This window comes from Bombina bombina, chromosome 3, assembly GCF_027579735.1.
Source record: "Bombina bombina isolate aBomBom1 chromosome 3, aBomBom1.pri, whole genome shotgun sequence".
NCBI classification, from domain to species: domain Eukaryota; kingdom Metazoa; phylum Chordata; class Amphibia; order Anura; family Bombinatoridae; genus Bombina; species Bombina bombina.
The window spans coordinates 959,600,835-959,625,423 of record NC_069501.1 but is presented as its reverse complement, the minus strand read 5'-3'; the positions used below and the strand labels follow the sequence as shown (position 1 = coordinate 959,625,423).

General features: G+C 39.1%; 1 long non-coding RNA gene across 1 annotated transcript in view; it reads right to left on the bottom strand.

Annotated features, from left to right (window-relative positions):
- LOC128651995 (uncharacterized) overlaps nucleotides 1–24,589 on the bottom strand; it is a 53,371-nt gene that overhangs the window by 1,579 nt on the left and 27,203 nt on the right. The window contains exon 2 of the long non-coding RNA XR_008401242.1: nucleotides 18,220–18,342. This is a non-coding gene — a long non-coding RNA (uncharacterized LOC128651995). The remainder of the gene's footprint in view (nucleotides 1–18,219; nucleotides 18,343–24,589) is intronic.

Genomic DNA, 24,589 nt, shown 5'->3' with positions numbered 1-24,589 from the left:
TTGAAAATGATGCTTGTTCCACTTTCTCCCAGGGAGGCAGACTTGGGTTTTTCTGTAAACTAGTGTTTTCTCTCCCCTCTCCCTCACCTTGCCTCTCTCTTAAGGTGAATTATCAGTTTTGCATAAACAATTATTATAGAAAAAGCATAAAAGCTAAAAGTCTACAGCAGAGAAAATAACATGGCAGCTCCCATTGTTTTATAGACACTTAAATGTTACACTTATTTTGTCAATATTTAAACAGCTAATGAAACTAAGGTTCTTTGCTGCTACTGAGATTTCCTAGATAAACCTTTCAGCAAAGGATAACAAGAGAAGCAAGCAAATTAAATAATAAAAGTAAATTGGAAAGTTGTTTCAAATTGTATGCTCTGTCTAAATCATGAATGACTAATTATGACTTTACTGTACCTTTAATATGTTTCCAATGACTTGTTATATAAGCCGCAAAAATATAAAATGAATGAGAAATTGATTATTTAGGTTTATTTGTGTACAACAAATAGCTAGTTCTTTGAAACTGCAAATCATTAAGGGCCAGATTATGAGTGGAGTGCAAAATTGCCCTTTCGCAAGCACAATGTATATGCTTATATACATATATATTTGTGTGTTAATATGTGTATATAAGCACATGCATATATATTTACAGCGAACACACAGTTCCCATAGAACGCAATGTAGGGCCGTCTTTAACACAGGGCAAAAGGGGCAGCTGCCCAGGGCCCAGTCTTTGTTGAGGGGCCCAAGAGTCCTAAAAAAAAAATAAAAAAATGTTTTTGGTTCATGCCAGACTGCTGATATCATGTGACATGAGGGACACACAGTCAGTCCTTATACTGTCAGTCAAAAGTTATCTGCTTATATTTATTTGTGAAAAACTGTGCCAGACCGTGCCAGTGTCATGTGACATGCCAAGCTAGTGCCATGTGCTGTTTTAGAATTGCATTATGCAGCACTGAATTTTAAGTCCTAACTCAGCATCCAGACAATCCCACTGCATCAGAAAAGGTCCTGATGGGGTTACCACTGTTACCAGGTAACTGCTCTGGTGGTGGGGATTGTTTCTGGGTAGGGCTGACTGTAGGCACATGCAGCAGAAAGCTGGAGCGGCAGGCACATGAGGATTTGAGCAGCTGCACACACTGCTCTCTTCAGTCTTGAGGCTGTGTGACTCGTCTCACGCTATATCCATGCAGCCTTGGAAAGACAGCATCCAGTCTGCTGGTCCCCTTAACCCTGCTCTTTCTGCTGTGGCCCTAAGATCAACTAACTTAAGTTTGGGGAACAGTGCTGTGTAGAAAGGTATCAGTGGGAAGAATAAGTGAGTGCACACATGCCCCTCCCCCATGCAGCATTGTCTAGTGCAGGGTGAGAGGGAACTTGTTCTAGCAAAGAAGTGAGATGTGCTGCTGTGGCTGAAGTATAGTGTCATGCTGATACTTCACACTTAAGGTAAGGTTTATTTTATAGTTTTTTTTCTCTCTGTCTCAGATTTTACAGCTTACCATAGTAGTTCTACTGATCCAGTCAGTAAACTTATATTTGCCTGCACCTCCATGCTTCCTCCTCAGTCTTTACCTTGCTTTGCTCCTGTTGGCTGCCCTAAATCTCTTTAACCAGCTAACCTCACACCAGAATCACATTTAATAGCATATTAAATTAATCCACAGTGGAGGAATTTATATATTTATTTACTTATTAGTACTACTTAGGTCCAGTTTCACTTATTGCAATTTATTTCATTTTTTTTTAATGATTAGCCCAGCAGTGGATCATATGCTGGGCTAATAATTTAAAAAAAAATTATAAAATAAATTGATTTAGTTTTTAGTTAGTTTTTTGGGATGTTGGGGTGGAGAGCGAAATTGCATGGGGGGGGGGGCAAGAAAATGTTTGCACTCTGAGTGCCTTTTTTTTCTAACACCCCAGACCTGCCAACTTTAACCACTAAAAACTGCACTTTTTTTTTTTTAATTAATTGGGGAGTTATTTTGAAAATTAACAAGATGTCCTGCGGTAGCAATAACCATCCACTTGTAATGGCTGGTTATTTATTGCGCACTTGCAAACAGGTCGAATTTGCCCATTTGCGGGCGCCCAATATATTAGTGCTCCACTTGTAATCTGGCCCTAATTTGGTTTGAGCTTGCAGGGAAATCAGAGTTTCTTATTTTATCAGTTTCTGTACACACATGCTTCTTTATATCTGTCTGTATACTAAACCCCAATACATGTTGGTTTGTAATTAGAGCCATATTTAATAATGTACTGAACGTGTACTTATACCTTATATCTTCTATAATTATGAGGGGCAATGCTCTTATATAACTAATTTGTGCGTATGCGCGATAATATTTATTATGATTCATTTATGGGACAATCTCTTCCATAGAATTGGATCTGTTATTAATACCAATGGAACCTTTGAGTGGTATAGACACTTTTACCCTTTAAACAGGGTGGGGAAGTCATATATAATTCTTGCATATCTCCACAATTAGAATATTTTATGCTGGCTCCCCAAAAATTTGGCTAACACTAACCTTCATTCCATATTTAACATACCTGCAGTTAATTATTCACCATTTTTTGGCTATAAATACTGTATAATCAATCCCACTTTGACAAGCCTTATATGGACAGACCTTGGACATTGGTCCCTTAGACATTAGTATTCAGCCTATATTTAGTTGTGTGCTCAACGTGACTGGCTCCCTGGAGAGATTCCAGTAACTCCAGGATGACTTGTTTCCTAGCGCAGGCTGGACCTGCGCTAGTCCCTTGATGCACAGTCTCTCCCCTTAAGATGCCAAATTGGAGCTGCGTAACCTTTGCGACATGTGTCACTTTAGATTCTGAGGCTTTTTTATGTGAGGTATAGTCCCAGTTCAGGCGCAATTAACTTATTCACATAGATATGACGCTTCACTTTATTGCAGCTTCCTTACTCTAAGTCAGGGCGCAGTAGCTTATCTTGCATTTTTTAGAAATACATGACTCTAAGATATACCATTCTTAATATACTTCAATTACCACATCCCCCCCCCACCTTTTCATATAATACACCTCCTAATTTAGGAGGGTTAATGAAGCGGTTTGTCTTGTCTATACCGCACCCCACACACATCTCATACATATATACATATAATTTGCAGTGTCACATAACATTGATCATATCTCCTCTTCTTAGTCCTGCAAGACTGTTTAAAGCTTTTTGCTTACAAAGTCCAATTGTAGTGTCTGAATTAAATGCAATATACCCACATATTTCACTACAACAACTATGTATAAGAGAGAATTCCTCCTCTATAATGTTGAAAACTTTCTAGGGTTCATAAGGGGCCCATGTGTTATTGGAGGAAATTATATTTGCTATAAAAAGAGGTTGTAACTTTACTTAGTACTATAACATCTTTGTTGTTCTACTTCATATTGTATAAGCCGCCAAACTATCATTTGATGTACATGAGTATATTATTGTATGTGTTGAAAACCTAAATAAAAAAATAAAAAAAAAGTATATTATGATCTTTGTATAGCATATTATAACAGTTTACGCTTGTATAGTTTAATTCATATCTGGTTTCCTATAAATATAGTTCAATGTGTCTATAAATTTTAACTAATATAAAGAATTTAGAAATTTACATTAATTTTATTGTTTTGTATATGCATTTTATTGGGGGTTTAGTTTAAAGAATAGTTATTAAATATATTGCATTATAACCCGGCCATATACTGACACCAATCTGGCAGATACTGCACCTGGGGGGTGGGCCTTGTATCTAAGCCTCCAAATACTGCCCCCTTCTTTCAGTTCTTTTGACGGACTTGTCTTTTAGCCAATCAGTAAGTAAGTAACTCCATGGGAGTGAACCCAATGTTATCTATATGGCAAACACAAACTAGCACTGTCTAGCTGTGAAAAACTGTCAAAAGGCATTCAGAGAAGATGCAGCCTTCTAGGGCTTAGAAATTAGCATACGAGCCTACGCAGATTTAACTTTCAACACAGAATACCAACATTGGAAAGTTGTTTAAAAATGACATGCCCTATCTGAATCATGAAAGTTAAATTTTGACTAGAATGTCCCTTTAAAGGAAGCCCTTAAAGGATGCCTCTTACCTCAGTGCATTTTTTTACAGCTAGACAGTTATAGTTAATGTGTGCATTATAGAGCTCACTCCCGTGGAGCTACTTAGTCAGCAATGAGTGGCTAAAATGCATGTCGGTTAAAAGAACTGAAATTAGGGGGCAGTCTGCAAAGGCTTAGATATAAGGTAATCACAGAGGTAAAAAGTGTATTTATATAACTGTGTTGGTTATGCGAAACTGGGGAATGGGTAATAAATAGACATATGCGTTTAGTTTCGGACAAATTTGGCCGAATTTTAGCCATTTCGGCAATTCGGATGCATCCGAATTTCAGAATCGTCACATCCCGAAAAATTCTGACAAATTCAGAAAATGAAAAATATGTTTCCAAATTTTCTGATCCATTATTCATATTCGGAATTGTTCATGGTTCCTTTCTAAACCGCAGTTCCCTGACATTAACTCTAAGCCTATAATAAAGGTATTAACCCCTAAACCACCGTTCCCCGACATTGCAGAAACTAACTAAACCTATTAACCCCTAAACCACTGTCCCCAAAATATCGCCGACACAAACTAAACCTATTAACCCCTAAAGCGCATCCCCTCCACATCGCCGACACTAACTAAACCTATTAACCCCTAAACCACATGCCCCCACATCGCCGACACAAAATACACCTATTAACCCCTAAACCACACCGCCCCAGACTTCCGGTGGGTGGCGATCCAGGATGGCTGCTCTCCTCTGAAGCTCAGAGAAAACTGGAGAAAGAAAGACCTTTAAACAGCCTGAACCTATTGCCATCTGCATATCTCTTGACAGCAACGTGTCCGAGAATTAAGGCAGATAGAGAAGCTACCATCCTCTCTCCCACGGAAATCACATTTAAATTAAACCCGTTAGAGGTGCTCCAAAGTGGATAGAGACCTACTGCACGGACGTTCTAAAACTATGGCTAACTGAATATTGTCAAATGCAAGACATGTTATCTGCCTTGAAAGCCCTGCTGCTTCCAGTGATCGCTAAATTGGATACAACCATGCAGCGACTGCTAGCAGAGACGCAAGCTCACATGTCCCCATTTCTGTCTGCTGAGCGCCATCTTTGGTTGGAGACGCAGCACCATGAGGCGGCTAATTTGCCTGCGACACCTATAATCCCTAGACAAGAAGTGAAGCGGGGAGTGGAGGATACCATAGAGCTCTCTGAGACAACAGGCTCATCTGCAGCTCCTGACTCACAAGAAACAGCTAGCACATTCACGCAAAGACCATCTAGGAGAGCTGTGGCTGTTAATTGTGGAGGTGTGCTGACCAGGGATCACAATCATTGCCTTCCGAAACGCCCGAGACAGAGCCGCTCCCCTCTGAGAGATCAGGCTGCCCAATCTTGCTCCGTGCTTCTGGGGTGGCGTGCTTGGCTACGTGATGGGGGTCCAAATGAGTATGACACAGCTTCGCTCATCCTGCATGTTCTACAGCCGCATTATCAACCGGCTCCTACTCCAACTAGAAGCGGCATTGGTTAGCTTGAGAATGGATCGCCGGCTGATTGAGGATTTCCCTGGAGGATGGTGGAGTACAGCGGAACCTCCTTGGATTAGTTAGCTTAAGGAATTTCTTTTTGTGACGCTCCATGTATGTTAACCAGTTCTCCCTTAGCTGCGCTTTAGCCCCTGAGTGTGTACATATCGGGGTTACGATGTGGCATCGGTCAATTCCTGTTACAACCCTTTACAAAAAACTCTTTCTAGTACTCTGCTAAGGAAACACATATTTTGCTCTTTTTAATATGGTCACCGGACCTGTTCTATGGAATCAAAATTTGGCTTAAGCTACCACCTGGACAATATCTGCGTTTGGCCTGATAAATACTATAACGCCTAGCATGCTACATTATGTGCTGAGATATTGTAAAGACTGCCATAACGTTAAATTTACCCTATATTGCCTGTTAATGTGATAGTTCATTTCTTGCTCCTGAGTCTTAGCTATGGTTATATGTTCTAGCCATCATGGTGATAGTAGTTCCTGTATAGGCCTGATCACATCTGTTATTAACCCACCATGGGACTCTACTATTGTTAATCACTACTTGGTATATTTCATGATCCTGTGTCACTCTTAAATGTATACTTAAACCGTGGCTATCGTACCCTGCTTTGACTGAATCACACATACTGCTATAAAATTCAGTACATAACTGTCCTCTAATACATGCTGAAAACCACTTAATATGAAATGCATAAAAATTTGTTTCCGTTCCCTAGCCCTGTTGGTTGTGGATTAATGGGTAATTAAGCAGTTATTTTGTCCTCCTCTGCTTCAGCACTACTTCACAGGCCCAAAACCTGCCCGGTGGCTCCTTCTCACATTCCATGGTTACCGCAGCTCAGTGGCTGTTGCGAGCCACAGAGAACCTTGGTCATACTTACACCTTTCACAAAAGTGCTGAAGGAGGTCCTGTAGAACACATTGGATGGGCTTTCCTCTTACATTACATGAACTCACTGTTCTTAAGAGATCTAAGGCTCTAACGCAGATGTAAACCCTACATTTCACCCTCTATTTCATAGAACCGAGCAAATAAAATTTAAGATTGTAATAATTCCATATACTATATACTTGCTGGATCTTTGCCCACTATTAGATCTGCATTAGACAACATGAGAAGCACTCACTGAACCCATTATTGCTGCTCTTTAGCAGCTTAGTTGTTTAGTTTGTTTTGTTAGAGGTTTTAAAAGTCACAATGGCTCTTTTCCCAGGATTAAGAAATAGCATAACACTCTTAGACCGGTTACCCGGTCCATGTTGTATTGTTGGTGATCTGTGAATCACATTCATATCTCATGGTCTGTTATGAAGTAAATTGTGGTATAGTTGTACAATGTAAATAATCTTTGTCTCTATCCCCTTCCCCTCCTCCTCCCCCCTCCTCCCCCCTTCTCCTCCCCCCTTCTCCTCCCTCCCTCCTCCTCCGCCCCCCCTCCTTCCTCCCCCCCCTCCTCCTTCCTCCCCCCTCCCCTCAGCACTCACTCCCTTCCTCCTCCCACCCCATCCCCTTTTCCCTACCCTGTTTATTTGTGTGTTGGTACTTAATATTTAAAAAAAAACAATATTGTGGTGCAAACTTATATCCATTGGACTACTTGTCGATCCAGCGACAATTCTCAAAGTTGCATATAGGCCAATGTACGAAAGCACATCTTACTGTACTATTATTTCTGCCTTGTTAGCCCACCCTGTGTGGTGGGCGCTAGAAACATTGTGTAATTTTGTAACTTTGTACCCTTTATTGGTCATAAATAAAAGTTTAAAAAAAAAACGCACCGCCCCACATATTGCCAACACTAACTAAACCTATTAACCCCTAAACCGCCGTTCTGAAACATCGCTGACACAAACTAAACCTATTAACCCCCTAAACCGCACCCCCCACATCACTGATAAGAACTAAACCTATTAACCCCTAAACCACACACCCCACATCGCCAACCCTAACTAAACCTATTAACCCCTAAACCTAACACCCCGTAACTTTAAACCTAACCCTAACACCCCCTAACTTTAACATAATTAAAATACAACTAAATTAAAGTTACAATTATTAACTAATACCTATTTAAATCTAAATGCAAAGTAACTTACCTATATTAACCCCTAAACCTAACAGCCCCTAACTTTAAACCTAACCCTAACCCTAAACCTAACACCCCCTAACTTTAAACCTAACCCTAACTTTAACATAATTAAAATATAACTAAATTAAAGTTACAATTATTAATTAATAAAACCTATTTAAATCTAAATATAAAGTAAGTTACCTATATTAACGCCTAAACCTAAAATATAACTAAACTAAAGTTACAATTATTAACTAAATAATACCTATTTACATCTAAATACAAAAAAGTAACTTACCTGTGAAATAAAGCCTTAGTTAGCTGCAATATAAATAATAGTTATATTGTAGCTAGCTTAGGTTTTATTTTTATTTCACAGGTGCGTTATTTATTTTAACTAGGTAGACTAGCGAGTGAAAAAATTGTTATGAACTATTTACTAACTACCTAGTTAAAATAAATACAAACTTACCTGTGAAATAAAAATAAAACCTAAGCTGCCTTACACTAAAACTTAACATTTAAAAAAAAAAAAACTACCATTACAAAAATAAAAAACACTAAAATTACAAAAAATAAAAAACCTACCATTACAAAAAATAACAAACGAAATGATCCAAAACAATAAAAATTATTCCTATTCTAATACCCCTTTTTTAAAAAAAATAAATAAACTATCCCAAAATAAAAAAATCCCTAATCTATAATAAACTAAAATAAACATTGCCCTAAAGTTAGCAGCTCTTTTGCTACAAAACAAAACAAACACCCCCTAACAGTATACAAACCCCCACTCCCCAAACCCACAAAATAAAATAAAGTAAAACCTAAATCTACCCATTGCCCTGAAAAGGGCATTTGTATGTGCATTGACCTCAAAGGGGCATTTGGATCTTTTTCCTGCCCTTAAAAGGGCATTCAGCTCTTTTGTAAAAATGCCCAAGCCCTAATCTAAAAATAAAACCCACCCCAAAACGAAAAACAAAAATACATTACACAAAATAACAAATTATCAAACATAATAAACATTATTCCTATTCTAATATCAATTTTTTTTAAAAACACCCCAAAATAAAAAAACTAATCTAGAATAAACTACCAATAGCCCTTAAAAAGGGCCTTTTGTAGGGCATTGCCCTAAGTAAGCAGCTCTTTTACCTGGAAAAAAAATACAAAACCCCCACCCCCCAAAACCACAAAATAAAAAATAAAAAATATCTAAAAAAAACTAAGCTAACCATTGCTCTGAAAATGGCATTTGTATGGGCATTGCCTTGAAAAAGGCATTCAGCTCTTTTAAGAGTGCCCACCCTAATCTAAAAAAAAAACCACCCCAAAAAACCTTAAAAAAACCTAACACTAACCCCTCTTTAGGTACTAACAGTTGTTGAAGTCCCGCTTGAACGATCTTCATCCCGGCGGATCCATCTTCATCCAGGCGGCTCCATCTTCATCCATCGTGGGACCGGCATCTTCTTTATCCTTGCGGAGGTGGTTGGCAATGCGCGGAGGTCCAGGCGAAGGTTCAAGGCGGAGGTCCAGGCGAAGGTCCATTTATCCGACGTGGAGGTCCTCTTCATGCGATCGTCTGCCACACACTGAGGATTGAAATGCAAGGTACCCCTTTTATACTGGGGGTACCATTGCATTCCTGATTTGAACAGCCAATAGGATTTTAGCAGCTCTAATTCCTATTGGCTGATTCAAATTTTTCAGCCAATAGGAATGCAAGGGACACCATCTTGAATCGCGTACCTTGCATTGAAGATTCAGTGTATGGCGGTGACCATATGAAGAGGATGCTCCACACCGGATGTCTTTAGGATGGACCCGCTACGAGCCGCTAGGATCAAGATAGAAGATGCCGTCTGGATGAAGATAGAAGAGGCCGCGTGGATGAAGACTTCTCGCCACCTGGATGAAGATCGTTCAAGTGGGACTTCAAAAACTGTAAGTGGATCTTTAGGGGTTAGTGATAGGTTTTTTAAGGTTTTTTTGGGTGGGTTTTTTTTTAGTTTAGGGTTTGGGCTTCTAAAAGAGCTAAATGCCCTTTTAAGGGCAATGCACATCCAAATGCTCATTTCAGGGCAATGGGTAGGTTAGGTTTTTTTTAGAGTTAGGTTTTTTATTTTGGGGTGTTGGTTGGGTGGTGGGTTTTACTGTTGGGAGGGGGTCTTTGGATTTTTTTTTTACAGGTAAAAGAGCTTTTAAGGGCTATTGGTATTTTATTGTAGGCCAGGGTTTTGGTGGGCTTTTTTTATTTTCATAGGGCTATTAGATTAGGTGTAATTCTTTTTTATTTTGGATAATTTCGTTTGTTATGTTTTGTAATTGAGTGTTTGTTATTTTTTGTAATTACTTTGTAAGGAGTAGTGTTAGGATTTTTTAATGTGTAGTTTAGTTTTATTTAATTGGCAGTCAGTTTAATTTTAGTTTAATAATTATACTAGTTTGTTTTAATAAACTAATTGTTTTAATTTGACAGGTAAGTTTGAATTTAATTTAAGATAGGGAAATTATAATTTTAATATAAATTTAGGGGGGCGTTAGGTTTAGGAGTTACTAGTTTAATTTAGTTTATTGCGATGTGGGGGCTTTCGGTTTAGGGGTTAATAGTTTACTTTAGTATATTTCGTTGTGGGGGGCTTGCAGTTTAGGGGTTAATAGGTTTAGTTTGTGTCAGCAATGTTTCGGAACGGCGGTTTAGGGGTTAATAGGTTTAGTTAAGTGTTTTGGCGATGTTGGGGGGTGCAGTTTAGGTGTTAATAAGTTTAGTTCATGTTGGCGATGTTGGGGGGAATGCGGTTTAGGGGTTAATAGGTTTAGTTCGTGTCAGCGATGTTTGGAACGGCGATTTAGGGGTTAATAGGTTTCGTTAGTGTTGGTGATGTTGGGGTGCGGTTTAGGGGTTAAAAGGTTTAGTTCATGTCGGCGATGTGGGGAATGCGGTTTAGGGGTTAATAGGTTTAGTTTGTGTCAGCGATGTTTCGGAACGCGGTGGTTTAGGGGTTAATAGGTTTAGTTAGTGTTGGCGATGTGGGGGTGCGGTTTTGGGGTTAATAGGTTTAGTTTGTGTCAGCGATGTCGGGGAACTGCAGTTTCGGGGTAATAACTTTATTTCGTTATTTAGTTAGTGTTGGGTGGCGGCGGTTTAGGGGTTAATAGGTTTAGGTAGTGTTAGTGATGTGGGGGGACAGCAATTTAGGGGTTAATAGCTTTATTTAGTGGCGGTGTGGGTGGCGGCGGTTTAACATAATTTTGTTTTGGCAATCGCCGGAACATTAGTTAGAAATAACTATTCGGTCTGTAATAAAGAGTCGGTCCGAAATTAATAATAATTCGGTAACGGTTTCAAATGCATCTAAATTTCAGTCTCTTGCGCTCCTGTCTCGTTTTCTCTTTTTGTATTTGTAGTTCTCAAAACTGTGAATTTGTGCCTGCAGAAATATGCCGCCTCTTCTACACAGCAAAATTTTTATAAAATTCACATACAAAGTTGAGAAATAGACAAAAGGACATAAACCCAACATTTTTGTTTTAGGATTCAGATACAGCATATCAAATTAGCTTCATTCTTTGTTGAAAGAGCAGTACTGGGAGCTAACTGAACACACTGCTTGAACTAATGACAAGAGGCATATATGGGCAGCCACCAATCAGCAGCTAACTTCCAGTAGTGCATTGCTGCTCATGAATCTACCTAGTTTAAAAAGCTGGTATCACAAGATCAAGATAATACATTTTTAATTGACTAAAACAAAATAGTTGAACTTAAAATTAGAATAAATGTTTAACCAATAAATGTTTAATTAACCGTTACTCTGTTTGTGTGTGTTGTAATATATAAACACCTTCCGCTAGATTTGGAGTTTTGTCGGTAACGACCCGAAAAACTAACGCCGGCTTTTTTCTGGCCGCACCATAAAAATAACTCTGGTATTGAGAGTCCACATAAAGGCTGCGTTAGGCTCCAAAAAAGGAGCGTAGAGCATTTTTAACGCAGCTTCAACTCTCGATACCAGAGTTGCTTACGGACGCGGCCAGCCTCAAAAACGTGCTCGTGCACGATTCCCCCATAGGAAAGAATGGGGCTGTTTGAGCTGAAAAAAACCCTAACACCTGCAAAAAAGCCGCGTTCAGCTCTTAACGCAGCCCCATTGTTTGCTATGCGGTAACCCTTCCTACGTCTGCACTTAACACTCTAACATGTACCCCGAGTCTAAACACCCCTAACCTTACACTTATTAACCCCTATTCTGCCGCCCCCGCTATCGCTGACCCCTGCATATTATTATTAACCCCTAATCTGCCGCTCCGTAAACCGCCGCTACTTGTATTATCCCTATGTACCCCTAATCTGCTGCCCTAACATCTCCGACCCCTATATTATATTTATTAACCCCTAATCTGCCCCCCACAACGTCGCCTCCACCTGCCTACACTTATTAACCCCTAATCTGCCGACCGGACCTGAGCGCTACTATAATAAAGTTATTAACCCCTAATCCGCCTCACTAACCCTATCATAAATAGTATTAACCCCTAATCTGCCCTCCCTAACATCGCCGACACCTAACTTCAAACATTAACCCCTAATCTGCCGACTGGAGCTCACCGCTATTCTAATAAATGTATTAACCCCTAAAGCTAAGTCTAACCCTAACACTAACACCCCCCTAAATTAAATATAATTTAAATCTAACGAAATTAATTAACTCTTATTAAATAAATTATTCCTATTTAAAGCTAAATACTTACCTGTAAAATAAATCCTAATATAGCTACACTATAAATTATAATTATATTATAGCTATTTTAGGATTTATATTTATTTTACAGGTAACTTTGCATTTATTTTAACCAGGTACAATAGCTATTAAATAGTTAAGAACTATTTAATAGCTAAAATAGTTAAAATAATTACAAATTTACCTGTAAAAGAAATCCTAACCTAAGTTACAAATAAACCTAACACTACACTATCAATAAATAAATTAAATAAAATACCTACAATTACCTACAATTAACCTAACACTACACTATCAATAAATTAATTAAATACAATTGCTACAAATAAATACAATTAAATAAACTAGCTAAAGTACAAAAAATAAAAAAGAACTAAGTTACAAAAAATAAAAAAATATTTACAAACATAAGAAAAATATTACAACAATTTTAAACTAATTACACCTACTCTAAGCTCCCTAATAAAATAACAAAGCCCCCCAAAATAAAAAAATGCCCTACCCTATTCTAAATTACTAAAGTTCAAAGCTCTTTTACCTTACCAGCCCTGAACAGGGCCCTTTGCGGGGCATGCCCCAAGAAATACAGCTCTTTTGCCTGTAAAAAAAAACATACAATACCCAAGCCCCCCAACATTACAACCCACCACCCACATACCCCTAATCTAACCCAAACCCCCCTTAAATAAACCTAACACTAAGCCCCTGAAGATCATCCTACCTTGTCTTCACCATACCAGGTTCACGATCGGTCCAGAAGAGCTCCTCCGATGTCCTGATCCAAGCCCAAGCGGGGGGCTGAAGAGGTCCATGATCCGGCTGAAGTCTTCATCCAAGCGGGGCAGAAGAGGTCTTCCATCCGATTGAAGTCTTCATCCAAGCGGCATCCATCCGGAGCGAAGCGGCAGCATCCTGAAGACCTCCACCACGGAACATCCATCCTGGCCGACGACTGAACGACGAATGACGGTTCCTTTAAATGACGTCATCCAAGATGGCGTCCCTCGAATTCCGATTGGCTGATAGGATTCTATCAGCCAATCGGAATTAAGGTAGGAATATTCTGATTGGCTGATGGAATCAGCCAATCAGAATCAAGTTCAATCCGATTGGCTGATCCGATCAGCCAATCAGATTGAGCTCGCATTCTATTGGCTGTTCCGATCAGCCAATAGAATGCAAGCTCAATCTGATTGGCTGATCGGATCAGCCAATCGGATTAAACTTGATTCTGATTGGCTGATTCCATCAGCCAATCAGAATATTCCTACCTTAATTCCGATTGGCTGATAGAATCCTATCAGCCAATCGGAATTCGAGGGACGCCATCTTGGATGACGTCATTTAAAGGAACCGTCATTCGTCGTTCAGTCGTTGGCCAGGATGGATGTTCCGCGGTGGAGGTCTTCAGGATGCTGCTGCTTCGCTCCGGATGGATGCCGCTTGGATGAAGACTTCAATCGGATGGAAGACCTCTTCTGCCCCGCTTGGATGAAGACTTCAGCCGGATCATGGACCTCTTCAGCCCCCCGCTTGGGCTTGGATCAGGACATCGGAGGAGCTCTTCTGGACCGATCGGTGAACCTGGTATGGTGAAGACAAGGTAGGATGATCTTCAGGGGCTTAGTGTTAGGTTTATTTAAGGGGGTTTGGGTTAGATTAGGGGTATGTGGGTGGTGGGTTGTAATGTTGGGGGGCTTAGGTATTGTATGTTTTTTTTTACAGGCAAAAGAGCTGTATTTCTTGGGGCATGCCCCGCAAAGGGCCCTGTTCAGGGCTGGTAAGGTAAAAGAGCTTTGAACTTTAGTAATTTAGAATAGGGTAGGGCATTTTTTTATTTTGGGGGGCTTTGTTATTTTATTAGGGGGCTTAGAGTAGGTGTAATTAGTTTAAAATTGTTGTAATATTTTTCTTATGTTTGTAAATATTTTTTTATTTTTTGTAACTTAGTTCTTTTTTATTTTTTGTACTTTAGCTAGTTTATTTAATTGTATTTATTTGTAGCAATTGTATTTAATTAATTTATTGATAGTGTAGTGTTAGGTTAATTGTAGGTAATTGTAGGTATTTTATTTAATTTATTTATTGATAGTGTAGTGTTAGGTTTATTTGTAACTTAGGTTAGGATTTCTTTTACAGGTAAATTTGTAATTATTTTAACTATTTTAGCTATTAAATAGTTCTTAACTATTTAATAGCTATTGTACCTGGTTAAAATAAATACAAAGTTACCTGTAAAATAAATATAAATCCTAAAATAGCTATAATATAATTATAATTTATATTGTAGCTATATTAGGGTTTATTTTACAGGTAAGTATTTAGCTTTAAATAGGAATAATTTATTTAATAAGAGTTAATTAATTTCGTTAGATTTAAATTATATTTAATTTAGGGGGGTGTTAGTATTAGGGTTAGACTTAGCTTTAGGGGTTAATACATTTATTAGAATAGCGGCGAGATTCGGTCGGCAGATTAGGGGTTAATAATTGAAGTTAGGTGTCGGCGATGTTAGGGAGGGCAGATTAGGGGTTAATACTATTTATGATAGGGTTAGTGAGGCGGATTAGGGGTTAATAACTTTATTATAGTAGCGCTCAGGTCCGGTCGGCAGATTAGGGGTTAATAAGTGTAGGCAGGTGGAGGCGACGTTGAGGGGGGCAGATTAGGGGTTAATAAATATAATATAGGGGTCGGCGGTGTTAGGGGCAGCAGATTAGGGGTACATAAGTATAACGTAGGTGGCAGTCGGCAGATTAGGGGTTAAAACATTTTTTCGAGTGTCGGCGATGTGGGGGGACCTCGGTTTAGGGGTACATAGGTAGTTTATGGGTGTTAGTGTACTTTAGAGTACAGTAGTTAAGAGCTTTAGAAACCGGCGTTAGCCCAGAAAGCTCTTAACTACTGACTTTTTTCCTGCGGCTGGAGTTTTGTTGTTAGATGTCTAACGCTCACTTCAGAAACGACTCTAAATACCGGAGTTAGAAAAATCCCATTGAAAAGATAGGATACGCAATTGACGTAAGGGGATCTGCGGTATGGAAAAGTCGCGGCTGAAAAGTGAGCGTTAGACCCTATTTTGAGTGACTCCAAATACCGGCGGTAGCCTAAAACCAGCGTTAGGAGCCTCTAACGCTGGTTTTCACGGCTACCGCCAAACTCTAAATCTAGGCCCTTATTTGCTGCAATTGTTTTTCAATGGTCAAATGCAATTTTTTTCTACTACATATAAAAAAAAATTTGTACTGCAAACTCAAATTGTTCTGTGTACCTTAAATGACACGAGAACCAATTGAGCCATACACAGAAAAGAACTGTACTCAATTATCATTAAACAGAATGTGTAATATAACTGTAAGAGGGCATCTATCCTTCTTGTTCCTAATGATCCACATGATCAATAAACTATTGATTGTTAAGCAGGGTGCCTGGACACCAGTGCTGAATTGGCCCACCTTGATACCAGGACTTTTCCCAGGTGGGCTGCCACCACCGTAGGACCACATCCTTGGTCAGGGAGGTCACGGAGCGAACCTTGTGTGCATGCATAGCACATTTCTTCAAGGCCGCTCCACTCCTGATGAGGGTGTGGGAGCCTGTAGAGGCAGAAAAATGGCAGAGGACTGCTCCTAATGAGAGTATGGGGGGCTGTTCCAGAGTAAAAAGGAAACTAGGTAAGGTAGGGGGGCTAGAGGGAGGGCCTGGGGGGGTGGCTGGGGTTGGTCTTCAAACATTTTCCCCAGACCAGCCCTGCAGGAAACTCTTGTGTGTAAGTAGGCATATCTGTATGAAAAGTTCAAGATCCAGTGTATTGAAGGTGGAGAATTAGCTTTCTCTGCCATTTAGTGTGCTGAATCTCTACTCATTAAAGAGTCAATAGAAATGAAATAGCAAAATAAACACAACAGGCTTAAACATAACCCTCCTGGTAGGGACAGTCTATCATAGAATTGTAATTGTTTTAAAAGATAGATAATCCCTTTATTGCCCATTCCCCAGTTTTGCATAACCAACATGGTTATATTAATATACTTTTTACCTATGTGATTACTTTGTGTCTAGGAACCTTCTTCCAGCCCCCTGATCACATGACTGTGACTGTTTATTATCTATTGTCTTAAATTTAGCATTGTTTTGTGCCTGAACACAGTGTTATCTATATAGCCCACGTGTACTTTCTGTCTCTTTGTGTTGAAAAGAGATTTAAAAAGCATGTGATAAGAGGCAGCCCTCAAAGGCTTAGAAATTAGCATATGAGCCTACTTATGTTTAGTTTAAACTAAGAATACCAAGAGAAAAAAGCAAATTTGATGATAAAGGTACATTGGAAAGTTGATTAAAATTAAAAGTCCTCCCCTCAGCTCTGGACATAATTTGATACATTCAAAAGTAAAAGGAGAAAAAGAGAAAAAGAAAAAGGAAAGCAAACAATCTAACACAAGAAATAGTTAAGTTAATCCATTCCAGGAATATTATCTCTCTGGTTTATTTTTGTTATTTTAAAAGGAAAATCCAGCAGACTTATATCTAGTCAGATTGAACTAAGTAGTAACTCATATCAACGGTTCAAGATTAGAAATTTTTTTTTTTTGTCTTTCTTATTGATTTATCGAATTGATGTATTTGATATGAAATTAATATCTTATCATATGTTATCCTTTTAGAAAAATATTATGTTATGAACTCTTTGTTACTATGAAATCTAATGTTATCCCTGCTGATAATAAATAAAAGATGTAAAAAAAAAAAAAAAATTAAAAGTCCTATCTGAATAATGAAAGTTTAAACTTTAATTTATACTAGACTGTCCCTTTAAAGTTTGAAATTATTATCACAAGCCAGTTGACAAGTTTAACAAATAGATTTCATAACAGCTGTTCCCTTTAAGTTTTTGTGAAGCTGTACTTCTGACTGAACATGAAAAAGTTCCTTTCCCTGCAGTAATTACTGTGAGGTTAAAAGATTATTCTCATTCATCTCTTTCAAAACACTTAAAAGGGACAACTCAAATGTTAAAGGGCTTGAAAGTGATGCGGCACAGCTGTAAAACACGGACTAGAATATATCATCTGAACATCTCTATGTAAAAACTTAAGACATTTACCTCAAATTGTTTTGTAAACACACAAAAAAGGGCTAAGAATTAGTTCATGTTATGCTATATGTATTTAACTGGAGATCATCTGGATGAGCTGGAATGGGTTCTAATAGCATAGTTTGCATGCCATATTCATAGTGCCTACTGGGCAGTCCCATTCACAGGATCTTGCGCATATGTACACCCAGTGAGAGGCATCATGATCTATGCCTGACTCTACTGTCATTTCAGCAACCGCAAATCTGCTGAATACAACCACTGTGCTCGTGCGGATTTGATTGAGCATATTCTGGGTCTTTGGCTGCTAGTGGGAGGAGATCTAGACTGAAAGTTACGCTAAAGACTGTGCCGCCGGCTACAACTGCTTGTTGCACACACAAGTACAATGCTCACTAATTTAAATTCCAGGAACTGTAGTTTATGATTTGTTCACATGAACACGGACTGCTATGCAGCCCAATTCAGCAGAGTACACATTTCACTTGGCAGTGTGCCGGGGCCTTTTCAGTAGGAATGAGGGACAATGTGAGGAGCTTCAGGATTCCAAAGTTTAGTAGCCAGGAACAATTTTTAGGGAGTCAATTGCACACCATGCTCCTGGGAAAATCAAGCACTGCTTTACTGTTTTATAGAATATGTTTTTACCTTGTTTTATTGGTGTCAATGTCTCTTTGATGATTGCTGGCAAGATCTTCGGAGGAAGAGGTCTACGTAGAAGCCTTGGTAGTTCTGCCATATTATTCAAAGCTAAACATGTTGTTTCCATTTCTACAAAATTAAAATAAAAAAAAAACAACTAATAGTCCAGAAGTCAGATATATCATGGTGAATTCCAACACTTCAAGATTAATTATTTTATGATAAATAACAAAATCTAATTATCATAAGGAATTTTCAGGTCTTAAATAATATTTGAAAAATATAAAAAAAGTTAATTTTATTGCTCTCAGATGTCCTGCCTTAAAATATAATCTTAAAGGGACATGATGCTATAGATATATATAATATATATATCTATAGCATCATGTCCCTTTATAAACAGTGAAACAAAGCACTCACTGGAAATAGTATAAAACATAACATTTAATATATTACATTAAAAAGCATAACGTTTTGGGAACATTACGTCCCCTTTGTCAAATGCCTGATACAGCAATGAAACAAATACAAAGCGGTGTACCAAACTCTATAACCCTTCACCTTAAATAGCCATGTGTGTAGTCTCCTTAGAATGCCAAGCCACAATCACGGCCCGCGTGCAGTGTCGAGGGGCAATGACGTCATCAGCGTGTGTTACGCCTTGACGTATACTCGCAAAGGAGCGTAGAGGAGACCTGTCAGAATTCCTACCAATAAACAGCGGTATCGGTCTCCTGTCAAAACAAATTAGATAAACATCCATTAAAGCTGCGTCCCCACTTACTAAATTTGGTAATCATATCACACATAATAGAATGTAATAGAGATGCCAAATAAAGTAATACACTGCACAGAGACTAGTCTAAATATAAATCTAAAAGCAACATAAAATATAACAATGTGCCAGAAAAAATAACTACTAGATATATATATTTTCTATACAGCTATACATATATATACATGATGGGATGGTTCAATATGGGTTATATATGGGTTCCAACAATATTATTACATTACATAAAAAATGACAACATTATTAGAAACAATTTTTATTATGTGTCACTATGTGTGCATTAACCATTCATACACCAAAAGTATGGAAGAAACCCAAATATCTGAGGACTTAGTCAGTTAGAAATTAGGATTGGGTTTATAAATTAGATACACAGGTAAATAAATATAAAAATGATCTAATTTCCTTTAAAAACAGAAAGTTATCAACTGTGGAGAGTGATTACAGGGAGAAGAGAATTTATAGGTGGCTTTATGGCAAGGACCATGATATCCCCAAAACAAGACATAGGTATATTAAACTTAAAAATATTGCGGGTACCATTGACACTAGTGGTGATGATGCCTCTGAGGGTGACACCAATGATGACTTGAGTGTCACACAAACTTCACGTTCTAACACGGCTTCTTTTTCTGGGATTATGACCAGAGCAGCTGCAAAACCATCACTGATGCCAAATAGGGCAAAAGACGCAAAAGATCCCACATTAAACGGGGGAGATATAGGAAAAAAGCGGAACACAAAGAAAAAGTAAATATTGTGTCTTAGTGACAGGTGCCTCACTGATATTGAACACAATGTATTGAACCGTGGCCTATCATTCATACCAACACCGAAGAAAGACAAGTTTCAAAAGATAGTGGACACACACACCTTACAGAGAAAACTGAAATTGAAAAGATTTCTTTAAGGATAAGGATAAAACCATTTTGACTGAACATAAGTTTAGACCACAATCTAAATTTAAACCTACCCTTACACATTCCTCGATTAAGAGTTATACACGTATGGTCTGCAATGATGTTGATAGCGATCAGGGGGCATCAGAATTCCCTAATCTATCCACTCAAGAGTTTAAGGCCATAAGGAACCTCAGTGACGATCATTCAATTATAATACGCCCCACTGATAAGGGGGGAGGTATTGTTGATATGAATTATAGTGATTATCATCAGGAGGACAAGCGACAGCTTGCAGATAGTAGCGTTTATACACGCCTACGAGGTAACCCTATGATAGCTTTTAAGAAAATTGTTGATCAGTCCCTGAGATCTGCAGTGGAAGCATGCATATTGAATGACAATGAATATGCCTTCTTGACGTTTGATTTTCCTATGATACCAGTTTTATATTTACTGTCTAAAATCCATAAAACATTGATTAATCCCCCTGGCAGACCTATAGTGTCTGCCAGAGGCTCATTATTTTCTAATATAGCTAAGTATATTGACCACTATTTACAGCAGGTGATTAAGGATACATTTGCATATCTGCAAGATTCTTCAAGCCTTATTAAAATCCTTACTACATCTCGGGGCGGAGCTAGCCACGCTACAGGACGGTCGCACCTCAACAGAGCTCTGTGACCCAAGTTTATATAAAAGCTTATTTCAACCACTTTTTAAGGCTAAAGCACTTTTTTTTTTACTTTTATTTATAATATCCCTGACTCCGATGACATACTGGGGCATTTCAAGCTAATCTGTGAGGGTCTGAGATCACATCGCAGATCGCAAGAGTCTGGCACAAGTGGCGGGAGTTTAACTCTGGAGGCCCACTAGATCCTGAGTGGCGCTAAGTTAACCTCTATTCATAGTCCCGGACCTGCCACATCCCATCAGGTCGGTCAAACTGCCTGCGTTGCTACATACCGGACCGGGGGCTAAAACCCATCTGATACAAAGAGCTGGAGGTTGTTTCTTTTCAAAGCGGAGAACATCCACAGACACCGCAGGACTGAAAAGAAAGTTTCCTAACAGCGGTCGGATACAGACTTTGCTTCGCGCAGCTTGCTACACAGAGGGCATATTTCCATAAGTGGGGCTCTGGATTACCGCAGCCGGCATTATTTCTAAGGTGAGCAGCTGATTCCTTAACCCTCTGTGCCCTCAGTCTCCCCAGGCCCACTCGACCTCACTCTGTACCATTTCTTACAACCACCTGATTACGGAGTAGAGGCCCTCTATCAGGCAGGGCTGGTATTTTAAGAACTTTGGGAAACAGTTGAAAACAGCCATACATACGTTTAATATTGACTGAGACACCCTAAACACCAGCGTGCAGAGGCCCGGTGCAGCTCTCAGTTCCTGTATAACGCATATAACCTGGCCTGGTCCCTGTGGCATACACACTGTTTATCTACAAATAATTTTCCAGACTTGCAGTAAGGACTCTTCTACAACCCACAATATTATCTGTAGGCTGGTCTAGACAAAAGACTTACCATATATGGGACTCAAAGCATTAATCAAACAGTAGAAGGCCCACTTTATTTATACATGCTGATTATCTGAGGCCTGCATCATCTCACATAACCTGCACTACATAAGGAAGTGAATTCTCTATCTCTAAGACACAGTTGCTGCTGTACAGGCAGTTAAAAGACCATATTATTTTAAGTGACTGCATATTGCTTTCTCTCCCCCTCCTTTCCCGTCGGCCTTTTTTGCCTACGGGTCATACCACAACTCCTTTTTCCCAAATTGCTCTGAAGTGAGAAACACCCCTGGGGAGAGATTGACTTTCAAACATTGATGTAAGTGCCCAGCGGCAACAAAGAGCCTTTATTAAATACAGCAGCACCCCTTCCCTAACAGACCTCATATCTCCCTTGATGGCGGAGTAGAAAAACATCGTTTAGGGGCGTGCCAGGCTTATTGTCTTCATACATCCTACCTTACAGGGCCTACTACAACTACACTACGCACGAATCACCTGTAGTACCTATCTAGCCAGACATCTTCATCATAATGTCTAATGCACAAAGAAAGAAGCAAAAGCAATCGGATGTCCCAAAAAGGACCCTCTCAGATCATTTTACCAGTAAGGCTCATTATGAACAGGATTTTTCGGATGAGGATTCTAGAGAGTCATTACCTTCTAACAAAGATTCTTGCAGAGCCACCCCCCTTCTCAACGAAAGGTCAACCAATACATACGGTTCTATAATGGAATCCATAAAGGAACTATCTGAAAAAATGGACTCCCATCATGCCTCCATTAAACATGATTTGAAAATATCAGTCTCAGAACTGAAGCGAGATATTTCATCCCTGGGGGATAGAACGGAGACTTTGGAGAAAAAGCAAGAAGACCTACATCTGGATCACTCTAATTTGTTAGCATACACCCAAACATTGGCTGAAACTGTCTCAGAACTCGAATCGAAAATGGCAGACATGGAGGATAGATCCCGCCGAAATAATTTGAGGATACGCGGTATCCCGGAAGATGTGGATTCTGTAGCACTCCCTAAATATCTCATGGATCTGTTCTCTGAACTTTTGGGCCCTATACAAACACAGGATGCCATTATGGACAGGGCTCATCGAGCTATGCGCCCAAGAACCTCACCCTCAGGTTCCTCTAGAGACGTGATAGTGAGGCTACATTACTTCACCTTCAAGGAAAAGATCCTTAGAGCCTCTTTTCAAAACAAAAACTTGAAAGACCCATTTCAGGCAATCCAGATATTCCCCGATATCTCGACCTATACCTTATTTAAGAGACGCACATTTCAGCAGGTCACCCAATGTTTGAGGCAGAATGGTATCAAATATAGATGGGGTTTTCCTGTAAAGTTGTACTTCCAAGTTGAGGACCGTTCTTACTCCATCTCCTCACTAGAGCAAGGAGTAAAGCTTCTACAGTCTCTGCAACTTCTTCATGTTCCGGACCAGCCGAAAGAATCTACAGGGAGGCCTACTAGATTGAACGTCTCCGCTCCTTCCTGGAGACCCTTACCTCAAACCTTTAACTACCAAACCAAGAGGAAAGATGTCCTTCATCAAGCAGAGGACACTTGACCGCAGTTTGATTGGAACATAGAGACATGCAAGATTTTCAACACCACTCTTCAGTATATTCGACCCCCTTACTCATAGACAATTGTTTTTGAACTTCTGGTTTCAGGGAGGCTCCCTGATCCCAGGACTAAATACAGTTAAAGCGAAGGGACTTTGATCTGTTGGTAATGTATTGCTTTAGCTATATTATAAATGGTTGTTATTGATTGTTTTTGATTGTTACATATTTTCAACGTTTAGGTTTTTATTTTTCTCTTATGCTTGTTTTTTTTTTTTTTTAATCTCTTTTTCTTTCTTTTAATTTATCTAAAGTGTCTAACACAGCTCCATGCCTCCTAGCCTGGAGATATAGGTTGCCCTGGTCTCTATTTAACTAGTAGTACACTGACTTAATCCTCTATACTTCTGAGGCTCACACATACACCCCAAATTAGGTATTTTCATTATTCACATAGACAAATCATACACCCTCGCCCACACCACACTTAGACACTTAGTTGGAGGCCATCCTACATGCACATGCCTTACACCACCATACATTTGGTATTTAATTCTCTGCCCTATGCGAGATATCCTCAGAAGGACCCATATAACCTGACACTTCACGCTCATAAAGACAACCTTGAATATGATAGGTGTAATAACAACGCGAGTTGTGGTATCAACCTCCTTAGTCATGTATTCAAGGTGCATATACCCCCGAATACCCTTCTCACAAACACATAGATTTACGTACTGCTATACCTATTTACATTGTTTATCTTATTGAATATTGGTTTTCTGGTTTCACTGTATTCCTTCATGTTGCTGAATATATTTCTCTTATTTCTTGTTTGTTACTAAAGGGAATAAGGAGGGACAGAGCGGAGGGAATCTAGTTCTAAATCCTTATTTTCTTGCTATACATATCCCAATATAAACTTGGGCTTCTTTTGTCTTATTATTATTTTGTCTTTGTTATTTATTGCTGTAAAGGGTCGCATATGTTGAACTGCAAATATTAATACTGTACTCTTTAATACATATGTATGTATATATTCTTATGACTGTCATCTATACACTTGACTTTGCTAAGAAACAACCACCTATGTTGATTCCTTTTGAGTCACAATCACACGCACCTGTGCATACTCCTCTATATTTCAACCCTCACTTTTCCATTACCCTTATCAGGTAGAGACGTTCCACTCTGGTTTACTGACCTCCTGGCACTCCCCTACCTCTCTCATACATAGTAACTTTTGTCCTCTTCTCTTTTGATTCCTTTTCTTACCCCCTTCACGTCCACATTTCCCTACCACTGCCCCCCTTCTTCCTCAAGAACCTAATATTCCCCCCATTGCTTTTACTTTTATCCATTTATTTATTTATTTCTATATATATTGCTTTTCTCTCTCACGACCACTTATTAAACTTGGTTCACCACTAACGCATAGTTACTAGTGCACCTCCGAGAGCACTATCCTCCATATACTACCTGCTGCTCCTTTCCCCCCCCCTCCAGGCCCTTTCCCCTTATCACTTTCGAGCGGCTTTTGCCCGCTGCAACCCTCCCCCC